At 50.0% G+C, this 12,553-nt stretch overlaps 1 protein-coding gene across 8 annotated transcripts in view; it reads right to left on the reverse strand.

The window, feature by feature from the left end:
- Positions 1 to 12,553, reverse strand: part of LOC116666442 — a 176,545-nt gene that overhangs the window by 44,002 nt on the left and 119,990 nt on the right. Inside the window, exon 1 of one of the 8 annotated variants that reach the window (XR_004323294.1) lies at positions 4,417 to 4,510. The exons of the other annotated variants lie outside the window; for them this stretch is intronic. The gene's annotated coding sequence lies outside the window, so the exon portion shown is untranslated. Of the gene's footprint in view, positions 1 to 4,416; positions 4,511 to 12,553 lie in introns of those variants that run through there. 8 annotated transcript variants of the gene reach the window in all.

Raw genomic sequence — 12,553 nt, forward strand, 5'->3', positions numbered from 1 at the left:
AATGGGGGGGGGCACAATTCAATCCATACAGGGGAACAGAGAAGGGCGGGTGGCCAAGAAAAGACCCCAGGCCCCAGGAGGCTGCCTTGCCGGGCAAATCCTGCCTGTGGGGCAGCTCCGGCTGCGCTGACCTCCACTGGGAGAGGGGCAGGCACTGAGTGGGAGACAGGGACTTTGTGCATGAGGACCTAGGATGTTCATCACTCCTTTTAGGGAAAACTGTCCCAACCGCAGTCCCAGCAGTGACCCTGTTTGTACCATGACCGTGCTCTGTCTCGCCATAGCTGATTCCCCTGACCCAAGGGCAGGTGTGCAGAGGCTGGCCAGCGATCGCTGACTCAACACAGGGAGGTGAGCCGGGCCAGTCAGATTCTTCCTGCCAACTGGCACCAGTTGGTGAAGAAAGTTGGGAGCCATGGCCACATATAGAGCCAGAGTCTACGCGTACTGAGTTGCCCGGGGAAACCACAGCGAGCAGAGAAGAGAAAGGTGCTGACGAACGGAGGCGGCGGACCCATCATGAGGGAGCACGAACGTGGCCATGACCCAGACAGGCACCCCAGACAGCCCTCCTCATCCCGGACCCAACCGCGCACCTGCTGCTGATTCCTCTCCCTGCTTTTACAACAAACAAGGCTGACTGGAGCAGGATGTAAGGATTTTAGACACCAGAATCTACTCACGCACAGACTCTCATGGAGGCGTGAACGCACACACAATCCTGATAACTGCTTGCTCACAAGTAACAGACACACATGCGTGTGCATCTTCTATGTACACCCACACAGGCTTACACAGCTCCTCATGTACCCAGTGTGCGCACACACGTGCAGTATGTCACACAGAGACGTGCATGCACACACACATACTGATCCTAAAGAGAAAAGTGATTTCTGCCCCCTCCCCAAAACTCTTCTGTATAGGCACAAGGCTGGCATCATTTAACATTACCTAGCATGGGCCCCGTGAAGCAGAGGCTACTGGAAATCAGAACCCTGTTATTCTCACCATCTCTTTCTAATTACAGGCAAGAGATTCGAGGGAGTTCTGAGGCAAGACAGAGACTTTCTGGCCTTAAGAGTCTGTTTGTTTGCTTGCTTCTCAGACTGATCACCGCAGCCTAAAGCTCGGGAAAACAAACACAGGACAGAGTCACCCCAAACTGTGTCCTCCTCAACCCTGCTCCTTCTCCTGCCTTCAGAGCCCAGGAGGAACGAGGGGAACGCAGTGGGCACACCTCTAGTTCCTGGCCCCACGAGACCCCTGGACCCGCTGCCCAGCCCTCTGGCCTCAGCCCACTTTTTTCGACCCACAGACAGAAATTATATCCTTCCTTGGTGCTTCACTAACTGATTGCCCAGGAAGAGCCTAGGGAGGCATTAGCCCTCACGTGGGTATCATTTTCAAATTGCCTAGTGTGGTCACACCTGGGAGCCGGACTCTGAAGACTGTCACAACATAATGCCTCTGTCTCTCTGCTCAACCTCCCTGTTGCTGTACCCAGGGGAGGGGGCCCACCCATGGTGTCCACAGGGAGAATCTCTGGCCAGAAGTGGCTTCATGGGACCCTGAGAGTCCACCCCCAACCCACCCCAAGCTCAGTTTAATGCTCTGGTGTCATCATCCTGAAATTCTTAACTATTTCTAGTCAAGGGGCTCTGAATTTTTATTTTGTGCTGGGCCCGCCCAGCAAATTATAGAGCAGATGCTGCTTTTGACAAAGCATTTTTGTAGAAAACATCCAGAATCCAGCCCACAGCACAGAACTTTCTCCCAGGAGGAGCCACTCCTGGTGAAGGAGGCAACTGAACCAAGTGGCCCAGATTGTTTCCCCTGGGCCCCTCCCCCTCTCCCCTTCCCCTATCCCCGTCTCCTATCCCTCCCCTTTCCTCTTCTTGGGGACCGTCCACTTCCTACTTCTGCCACCTTCACAATAGCCCCTAGGGGGCGCATACGCTCCCTTTGTGCTCTGTCTGAAGTGTGCACCCAAATACCATCCCCAGGTTCCTTGGTGAGGCACCCGAGGTTTCCAAAAGGGACTGAACTACTAAAAGGGGACTCTAAGGAAGTGATCCCCAAAGCAAGGAGAAGCACAGAAATTATCTTCCCCAACATTTCCTGCTCCCCTAAGACGTTCAACTCACACCTGGTCCATGTTCAGTTCCTGACCATGGAAATGCCCCTGGTATTACCTGACCCCTTTCCCTCCTAGGGCAGAAAAGCTTCATCTGTGCTCAGCGTGTGAGTCAGGCCCTGGGCTGGACCAGGTGCGCCCTCGGGTGGTGGGGGCAGGTAACTGAAGAAGCTGTTCCCACTCCTAGAGCTGATGGGACAGGAGGGGTGCTTCCAAACCTCAGTGACAGCTGCAGCCCTGGAAAGGGGCCTCCCAACAGGGTCCTCAGCCAAAGGGAGGAACCCCCAGAGCCCAGCAGGGAGGAGCCTTCAGGGGCAGGGCCGAGACTTGGGGAAAACACCTCCTTTCTCCTTCCTCCTGCTGTCTGACATTCTACCAAAGCCTACATTTGGCCAAACCTAACTGGAGGCAGGGGGCCGAAGAGCCTTGATGCACAGAGAAGAATGGAGAGAGAATAACCAGCACACACCCTCGGCCTCGCCCGGCTCTGGACGCCCCCGGCCACGTGACCGCCTCTCCCGTCTCCCCAGCTCCCTCCCGCCCCCAGTCTCTGAATGCACCCCACGTTGAAATTCACCATGCACGTCCTTTCCCATGAACTATCTCTTGTGTTGGTATGAAAGAGAGGGGAGGGAGAGAGGGCTCCTCGCTCACAGCCTGGGTCCCTTGAGGACGGCGGCAGCCTTGCCCTCCACCCGCTGTCCAGCTCCTCTAGGGTCACCAAGACTCAGGCCTCCTTCCAGAGCCTCAGCCCCTCCTGACCAGCATGTGGGGGCCGGGAGTTGGTCCCAATCAAAGCCCTAGAAGAGCTGAGATGGGCCTTGGCTTTGCAGTGCTGGACTAGCAACCTGGGTCCATTCATCTGAGTGCGTTTGGTAGGTCTTGGCTGCCTGGACTGGTGTGTTAGGAAAGATTCTGAGGCTCTGGCTTCCACAGGCAAGAGCACCAGTGGATGACAGGAGAGAGAAGAAGCATGTACATGGGTTACATGTTTGACCTTTCCACCCTGACCTTTCACCGCATTCCCCTGTGCTGCTCTAGAAGTCTCACTCCCAGCTGCGACTGAGCCTTTCCTTGAACCTCAGCCCACTAGGCTGGTGCTCTGAAGTCCGCCATTGGCTGGGGTACTACTGCCAAGAGGCCACCTACCCACTGTACCATGCCTACCCCATAGACCAAAACCCCTGTCACTGCTGTCATCTGCCCAAACTGCATGGCCCCTCCAGCCACTGTGGCGCCAGCCTCTGCTGTAGGCATGCTTTCCTCAGCCCTGCCCTCTCTGGGCTCTGGGCCCCTCCCCCTCGCTGTTCGGGAAGGGGGCTGAAGTTCAGTGTCTGCTCACCTGCCGTGCTCACCGGGACCACGCTCAGTGTCTGGGGGAAAGTCACAGGCCAGGCAAGCCTAAAAATGATCATCATAACTGATTGCTTTTCTGGCCAGGCACCATTTATTTTCTCATTTCATATTCATTACAACCCAGTCAGGCAGTGCTATTATCACCCCCCATTTTACAGTTAAGAAAACTGAGGCACGGAGAGGTCAAATCATTCTGTAAGGACATGTAACTAGTAAGAGACAGCGGCTGGACTTCAACCCAGAGAGACTGACTACAGAGCCTGCCCTCTTAGCCTCTGCTACATTGTTCTGCTTCCCTCTGGGGCCGTGGGAAGCCCACAGTAACCTGATGCTCCAAGCTTCCACTGATTCCAGGGTGCCCCACCCAAGGCTCTGCCTGGACCGAAGGAGCAAATACCCCTAACACCTAGAGCAGCACTGAGCCTGACCCACGTGAACTAGTGCTTCGCCAACTCACCTAAACTCACGGTACCCTGCAAGGTAGGTACCATTACTAGCATCGTTTTATAGATGAAGAAACCAAGGCAGAGAGGTTCAACAGCTTGCCCAAGGTCATACAGCTAGCAAGTGGTAGTAGCCAGAATTTGAACTCAGGCCCCCTGCTGCCAGTCCGAGACCCTAACCACTACGCATACCTGCCGCCCGGCTGCCTGCATGGGATACAGAATTGCCCCAGGACATGCCAGGGCCCCCGGAAGCCAACCTCACGGGACTCCACGTGCTGCCAGGGCTGTAAACACTGCCCCCTGTTTCAATTCCCTGGTGAGCCTGACCTTCCAAACGTGACCATGGTGAGAGTGTGATTAATGAGCCAATTATTTCTGTGGAAGACATCGTGCAAAATAAATAGCCCATTTCCCTTCAATTTACTGTTTTAATAAATAAATAGCGCTCCATGCTCTGGTTTTGTTTATTGCTGCTCATACCTGAAAGTTTGTGATGAATCTTCACATTGCTCATTTCCAAAATTAATCAGATCTGCCAGATGACTTTGAAATACAGGACCGCATTTGTCCTTCGATGTTAACAGCAAGACAGGCAGGTGGAACCCCGAGGGAAGGCGGGTCGCGGGGAAGGTTGAGCAGAGGGCAGGATGCGTGGGGCTCTGGGCCCATGGCCGTGGAGACCCAAGAGCCTACGTGGGAGAAACACGGTCAGGGAGGCTCAGAACGCGGCTTTCTGGTTAACAGTTCACGGAAAACCACCAAGAGGGACAAGGGCAGAGAAGGGGCAGAAATTTTTTCCTCTGCTTCAAACTTGGGTAGCTTGGGGATATTGAACACGTGCAGTGTGTCCAAACTCCACTGAATGGGCCAAGCTCAGAAAGGCCTTCACCTCCTCTCTGGAGGTCACAACTGATCGCAGAGTCACATACTCAACTGGATATGAATCTGAGCCATTTCACTCTCACTGAATAGCTCTGAGACCTTGTGCAAGTTATTGATCCCATCTGACCCTCTTCCTTTCCTCCTGTGTGAAATGGGCACTTGATCTTGGACTTGATCGTGGACTACTGTGAGACAGTGCCTGGCTGTCTTTTGTGGATCCCTCTGGGCTGTGCAGGCACAAAGCAAAAGGGACCTAGTATTTGGGTATGTGTGTGGCCCCTCCCTGAGACTCTGCTCACACATGAACTCATCTTTAAAACCTTGGGACTCCCACTCTCATAAACAAAACGCCAACATCCAGTTTGCCTGTGTGAGCGTGTGGGAGCGTGTGTGTGTGTGTCTGTGTGTGTGTGTGTGTGTGTGTGTGTGTATAAGCAGGAGTAGGAGGGCAGCTGTGAAGTGTTTGTGAGGGTGGGGTGGGGTGTTTGCTTGAGTGCAGGAGCATATGTGCATAAAGGTGCCATTAATGTCCCCAAGTGATGCTTGGGGACATGCTATAGAATAAGCCTGTATGACTGAATATACATGTTTGTGTGCACCTGTGCACAGCCATGCTGTGTGTGTGTGCGTGCGTGCGTGTGCGTGTGTGTGTGTGTGTGTGTAGATAAGTTTGCTTTTTTGACACTGATGTGACTGTGCCTGTTTATTCCCCTTTCCATGTATTGTCTTCCCATCAAACAGTTCTTTGGAAAGTCTCCACTGATCCCTCGAAGTCATTCATCTCCCTGTGCTGTCCCTCCTGCTAGACTATGACAACCTTGAGGATAGTGACATCACATGATTTGTCTTTGTATCTTTCCTGGCTCAGTGCCTGTGTCCATTCAGCACCTGTGTGTCAGCATCTGCTGGGTGCCGTGTGCTGGGGATACAACCGTGAATGGAAAGAGACCCAGTCACTACCCTTATAGAGCTTACAAGCTGGTCGAAAATGCAAATATTAGTCACGGGGTTAAACAAATAGGTAACATTGAACTGCAGTAAGTACTAAGAAGGAGACACACAGACTTCTGACAATATATAAAAGGCAAATTAGACTAGTCAGGGAAATGAGAGACAGATTCTGAGGAAGTAGCATTTCAGTTGAGCATGTCGAGAAGCAGTCACTGGAATATGGATAAACGTCCTTCCATCCCAGGGGCCAACAGGTGGAGAGGCAGGCGAGAGGGCCTGCAAGACAGCTAGTGTAGGAGGAGCTGAGAGAATGAAGGGGCAAAAGATGAGGGTGGAAGAGGTGGGACCCTCCCATGAGGGCCTCTGTAAGCTTTGTTAATGGTGGGGCCTGGATCTTCAGGGTGAGGGGAGCCACTGAGAAGTTCTAAGCAGGCAGGTGACATGACCAGAGTTGTGTTCAACTGGAGGAAGGCAAGCCCTTTCCCAGGTAGATCAAGTAGGAGGTAGGAATGACGGTAGCTGGGACTCGGGTCATGGCTGTGAAGATGGGGAGAAGAATTTCCAGAGATGTAGCAGGTGAAGCAGGCAGAGTTTGGCAGGGCTTGAATATGAGCGTGAGGAAAAGAAGGATTGAGGATTGAAAGAGGTACCATATTCCCTGGGATGGAGGATGCTTCCAGATGGGCTGGTTCGGGAGGGGAGATCCTGAAGTCGGTCTTAAACCTTCTGAGTCTGAAGGCCCTCAAGCAATGTCGAATGAGATGTCAGAAGAACCTGACAGTCTGACAGTGGGATGTGGGTGTCAGGTGTGCACACAGCAGGGGATTAATATTGCGGCCTAAATTGATGTTCGTGGCTTCTCTCTCTCTCTGCCACCATTTCTTTTCATCAAGAGATAATGACGGTTCTTAGAAAATTTAGAAATAGACATGACTCACCTTGGATAGAGGCCTCGGAATGAGAAGGCTCTATAAACCCAAGTCATTATCAGCTGCCAGGTGTACAGAGTTTTACAGCTCACACGGGGCTCTAACTCATTTGAGCTTCACAATAACCTGGGATTATTACCTCCATTTGAGGTTACATGGTTTGTCCTGAGAAATCATGTATTGGATCAAGTGTAAACTACTTTCTTATTATCATCTGCCCTCTGAAAGAATTGAAACTGCAAAAAGCTTCCCTTCTGAAACACGTGAATTCAATCCACTTTACACATACCCTTGAGCACAAATTTAAAAGGCAAGGAAAGGGCTACAAAGACACATAAGGAAAAGTCCCTGGCCTTGAGGAGATCATAGTCCAGAAAGCTAGAATCCCAGTTGATCGTAATATAGAGAAACAGTGTGGGGTAATGCTAGTTAAGACCCTTTTAAATAAAGTTTCTCTGATTACAAAAACAGTAGGTGTCTAGTATAAACAAACGCATAACACAGAACTGAAAAAGGAAAAGAAAAAGGATCCAAGATGCACCCAGAGGTAACCTTGTCCCTATTTTGTCTGTTTAATTTTGGCTTGTGTTTGTGACTGGACTTTTCAGTTATTTAAGTCAATGAATGGCCTTGCGTGTTTAAGCTGGTTTAGTTGGAGTTTCTGTAACTGGCAATTGGAAGAATCTTGACTGATGAGGTTACTTTGAGAATTGAATCAATTAAAGTATACAAAGTGCTTAACACAGTACCTGGAATATAGTAAGTACGCAATAAACATTAACTGCCATTACTCCTACGGTTCAATCTATTGGATTGGTGGGTCAGGCACACAAAAGGCTGTTTACAAGAAATGTTGAGGAGCTTCCTGGGAGAAAACCCATCCTAAGGGAAGAGGAATCCAAGCACCTAAGATCCAGTAAGAAAGCCTTAGTCAGCAGGACATGGGGCAGTTCTGAGGACAGCCTGGTGTCTGCCCGTCAGAACTGTCTCCTGGCTCAGCTCTACCATAAGCCCTGGGGGGCACCCCTGTGGAGGGGTGGGTGAGATGGAACAGGGAAGCCTGGAAGTAAGGCTGGAAGCTTCTAACTCCACCACTTGCTCTCTTCAGGGTGGCTGCTAACATCGCTCAGCACAGGAAGAGGAGAGATGCTCTCTCCTGCTTTGCAGCAGAGCACGGGAACCTTTGTCCCTTTGTCGCCCCATGCTCAAAGGTCAGTTAGCGCTAGTTTGCTCTGAGGGACCCTTAGTCTCTTTAAGACATTGTTTCCAAGCATTCAACATAAGCAGGATAAGGGGGGGAAATACAATACAGGTTCTGTCTCAAGGGTTAATTATCTAAAGAAAAAAAGGATTTATGTGTGTATGAATGACTCATCAAAATAGACCAACAACAACTGTGGTTTGCTCATATGAAGCTAATGGATCTTCATAAAATTTTAGCCATAACTTTGAGCTCATATGTCCCATCTGTTACCCCACTGAGTTAACCAGTGTCTCTGTGACATGCTGAGAACTGCCATTTCAGGAAGAACTAAACATGTTTGAGCTGACACTTATATAATTTTTCGTCTCCCAGGCTGGTCTACCTGGGAGAAAGGGCTATAATAAAACCAGCTCAAATGTCAGGAGCCTTTGTTGGAGATGTTCTTATTAACCCCTTCTCTCCCAGTGGAGATGGCCCTTGCCCAGCTCACCCCTGAGACCTGGCCTCAGCACTTCTTTGGAGGAGGCAGGGGAAACAGATTTGACCTCTAGCTTGTCTGAACCATCTTTTACCTGTTCTCTCCAGTCCTCCCCTGATCTATCAGCAAGAGCATTCAGGTCTTACCTCTTGTTGACTTTCTCAACCCTGCACATTGCAAAGCAATCCTCCCTTTATGACAAGTCCAAGTTTCATGCCTTAATTCCTTGTATAAACCCCTTGTTTATATCCAAGTCTGAAAAGCTCCATCTCGGTCGGAACTTTGACAGCTCTGAGTCAGGCTAAATTCTCTTGCAGTTTCAGGAGGATAATAGCGTGCATAGTAGTTTAAAGCATAGATCAAAGAAATTATAAGAGGAGGGTATGTACAACTCGGTGGCAATGCTTTTGATACTTTTTTTCGGAGCACACATATTAAGGATTGTTACATCTTCTCGGAGAATTGACATCTTTATCATTATGTAATGTTCCTCTCTATCCCTGATAAATTTCCTTGGTCTCAAGTCATTCAGTATGAAATTAATATAGCCATTTCTGCTTTCTTTTCATTGGTGTTAGCATGGTATATCTTTCTCTAATCATTTACTTTTAATCTATGTGTCTTTATATTTAGTGGTTTCTTGGGCCTTGTTTTTTGATCCAGTTTGACAGTCTTCCAGTTGGTGCCTTCAGATCATTGACATTCAAAGTGATTACTGATGTGGTTGAATACCTACCACATTTGTTACAGTATTCCATCCACTGCCCTTGTTCTTTGTCTATCAATTACAGTTCAGGTTTCCCTACCCCAGCACTGGTCCCCACTGGGGAACCTTGGAGACAGCTGTCTAAAGTACTAGACATGATCTTCGATTTCTGAACTCTCTCCATCTGCCCCCACACCAGCTACCTCAGGCACCCACCTGTCCCCAAAGCAGAAGGCCACACATGAGATGATACCATCACCAGGTGCAGACAGGGTCTGCCAGGTACAGAGTCAGCTCTGCTTGGGGGAGACCCGCCAGAACTGGGGGGTTCTGGTCTGTCACCTTGGCTGTGCTGATGGTGCGTCTTCAAATGGCAGCTCCCCTAAATGAAGAGATAGCTGTTTAGCTACAATACTCAAACCCAATTTGGGAACCCAGATGACACAGCTCCAGTTCATTGGCAGGAATTATGGCTCTTGAATCAGGCACAATCTGTAGAATAAGTGAAATTGTCGACACAGAGAAATGTGTTTGAAAACACGACGTGATCTACAGTTAGAGCCTGTGGATTCTGCATCCACCTCAGAAATAGTCCACTTCCAGAGCAATTTATTCACTAACTAGCTCTCTCTTGAATGGACCATATGTCTTTTTCATTACCATGGCAGCCCTGACTCCATTGGCAGCCGTTCCCAGCGGCTGGGCCCACTGATTTCCCATCCACAGGCCCAAACCTGCCCAGGTCCTGGGCCGTGACTCACAGAGACTTGTTAGGCCCACTATGTACCCATCTTGGTCCCTGATGCCACCTCCCATCCGAGGGATTGTGATCGCTGAGGCCTGGGCTTACCGTGTTGACAACACGGTGCCCTGCTACCTGCCAGCTACCTGCCATGTGGACTCCTGGGCACCACTGACCTGGATTCCCCAACATGGTGCTATGTTGGGATTCAGTCACCATTTCATGCATTCACCTATTTACTCAACAAATAATTATAAAGCATCTGCTAAGGCTATGTACCTTCCTGTGCTCTAGGGACATGGTGGTAAACAAGATGGTTTAATTTCTCCTCTCAGGGGTGGTGGGCCAGGATGGCCACATGAGGCCCAGCACAAGACAAGTATGATGTCCTCAGTTTCCATCTGTGCAGAATGGGGTAAGGAAACAAACGCTTGTGGCCACAGTCGAAGGAAGTGGCTGCCATTAGGAGTCCCATATGAAGCTGGGTCTCCTGTGACTTATGCCCACAGCCACTATATGTCCTGGCATGAAACTGATCACAATACATGCTGCCCTTGTTTTCTGGTCTGCCCCCACCCTGGGCTGACAGTTTCAGAAGGCCAAGGCAGTGTCCGTATCACCTAGTCTGTCTAGTCCACAGACACAGGTCACTCGGCCATTCTTGCCAGACTGGGGACAAATACTGGGTTATCTGCGTCGCTTTGGTTGTGGTCTCTCCCCTAGGTGGGCGTCCTTGTTTCACCCACTTCAGGCCATGGGCAGATGTGGACGCTTGCACCTTGGTCTGGGTCCAGCACCCTAGGCCCTCGCACCTAATTTCCCGAGTCCAGTTCCAGGAGATCTTCGTCTGCATGACTGGACCAGTTTGGCCATGCCAGCCCACAGTCCCTGGGCTTGCCACACACAGGCTCTTCCAATGCTGGGCTCCTCCACTCAGTTTCCTGCTGCCCTCCCTCATGGCCACTTCCCTGGGCTGGGCAGCACCTGTCCACAGCCACTTCTGGGCCTGTAGCAAGGAGAGGAGAGAACTGAGTGTTGGGCCAGTAGAGACATGGTCCAGAGTACTTCCTGGAGGTGCAAAGCTGGGCCACAGAGCTGGCCTGGGAGTCGTGCATGTGGCAGGTGTAACACAGCCACCCTAGGAATAGATACCACTATGGTCCTCCGCCAGGAACGCCAGTCCAGGAGCAGATGAGATTGGCGGGTGCCCAAGCAGGAAATTCTCAGCAAAGAACCCCAAATTTGAGATCATGCCATTCAGTTTTAAAGAGGCATAGGATGAGACTTTCTTCGTAACACCTTTGGAGCATGCCAGAGACATGGCAAAGCCAAAGACCCTTGAAGAGTCATGCAAGATCTAGGTGACAAGTTATGTTGGAGCACTGTTACAGTAACAAATGGACTTTGGAGAAGGCATTTTATAAGGAAGATGCTTAATAACAACAATGGTAGTTAATCCAAACATGCCTGCAGTGACCCCGACATTAATATGTGGGGCATTTGGATTAGCTACTAAGTGTATTAGCCCATTTAAACCCATAATGTCAGTGCTATTAGTATTATGCCTATTTTACTGTTGAGAAAACTGAGGTACACATGGTCAGTGGAAAGAGCCTCATATTCACCAGAGCTGCTATTGCTTGTAGTAAGAAAGGCAGCTAGAAAACAGAAATATCAGAATTCTGCAGTGACTCCAAGGAGGACAAGGCCTCCAGATCCTAGTGGGATGTCAGATGAGGACGCACAGGAGAATTTGAGAATGAGAGGTGATGGTTTCAGAAATGCTTCTGCAGTTGGTCTCCTTGTATTCTTCACACCTCTTCTCAGAAAGAGGCAAATCTAGGCAGCATTCCCTGCCTTGGCTGCACGTGTAGAATCGCCTGGGGAGATTTTAAAAGTCATGATGCCCAGACCAATTGAATCAGAATCTCTGGGGGCTGGACGCAGGTATCAGGATAATTTAAAGCCCCCACTGATTTAAGGCAAGATCTGACCCCCCGTGGAAAACTTTATAGCTCCAAGTGAGGTGAATGTGGCAGTTCAAACCCTGATCAGCAAAAATGTGAGCAGCTAATCACAAGTCACCTGGTCCGAGAGAGCTGCCTTAGAAAGGAGGTCACAGACGGCACGTTGATGAGAAGCACGTGGCTGCCAGTGGGGTCACAGAACAAGCAACCTGAGTCCTGTCAAGCAGGATAGGATTTCAGCATGGCTTGAAAACCTCAAAGGCAATATCTGCAGATAGCAGGCTCAAGGTATTTGATCCACAGAGAGGGGAAGAGATTTTGAAGAACCTCAGATGCTGCTGATGAGGTAAGTGCCTCCACGGGTAGACCCGAAGCTCCACAAACAGAGTGTGCGCAGCCCCAGGAGCAGTCAGTCCTTCAGTGCCTGGGCAGAGCCTGCGATATTCTCCTCCAGGATGCAGGGTCCCCTGTAGCAGCCCCAGGGCACATCACATGTGCTTAAAGTCTGACGTCAGAGCAGAAAATAAACATGCTTTGAAGCGGAAATTCCTGGCTTTGAAATCTTTCCTGACACTCGCTAACTCTGAACCTAATCACCCGCTCTGAGACTTTGCTTCTTTTTCTGTAAAAGGGGATCATTAATTCATTCAACAAGTATCTATTGAGCATTTGCTATATTCCAGGCCCTGTTTTAGACGCAGGGGATAGAGTGGGAAACAACATAGATGAAAGCCCTGTTTTCTTGGAGCTTTTATGCT

This window comes from Camelus ferus, chromosome 10 (genome assembly GCF_009834535.1).
Source record: "Camelus ferus isolate YT-003-E chromosome 10, BCGSAC_Cfer_1.0, whole genome shotgun sequence".
NCBI lineage: Eukaryota > Metazoa > Chordata > Mammalia > Artiodactyla > Camelidae > Camelus > Camelus ferus.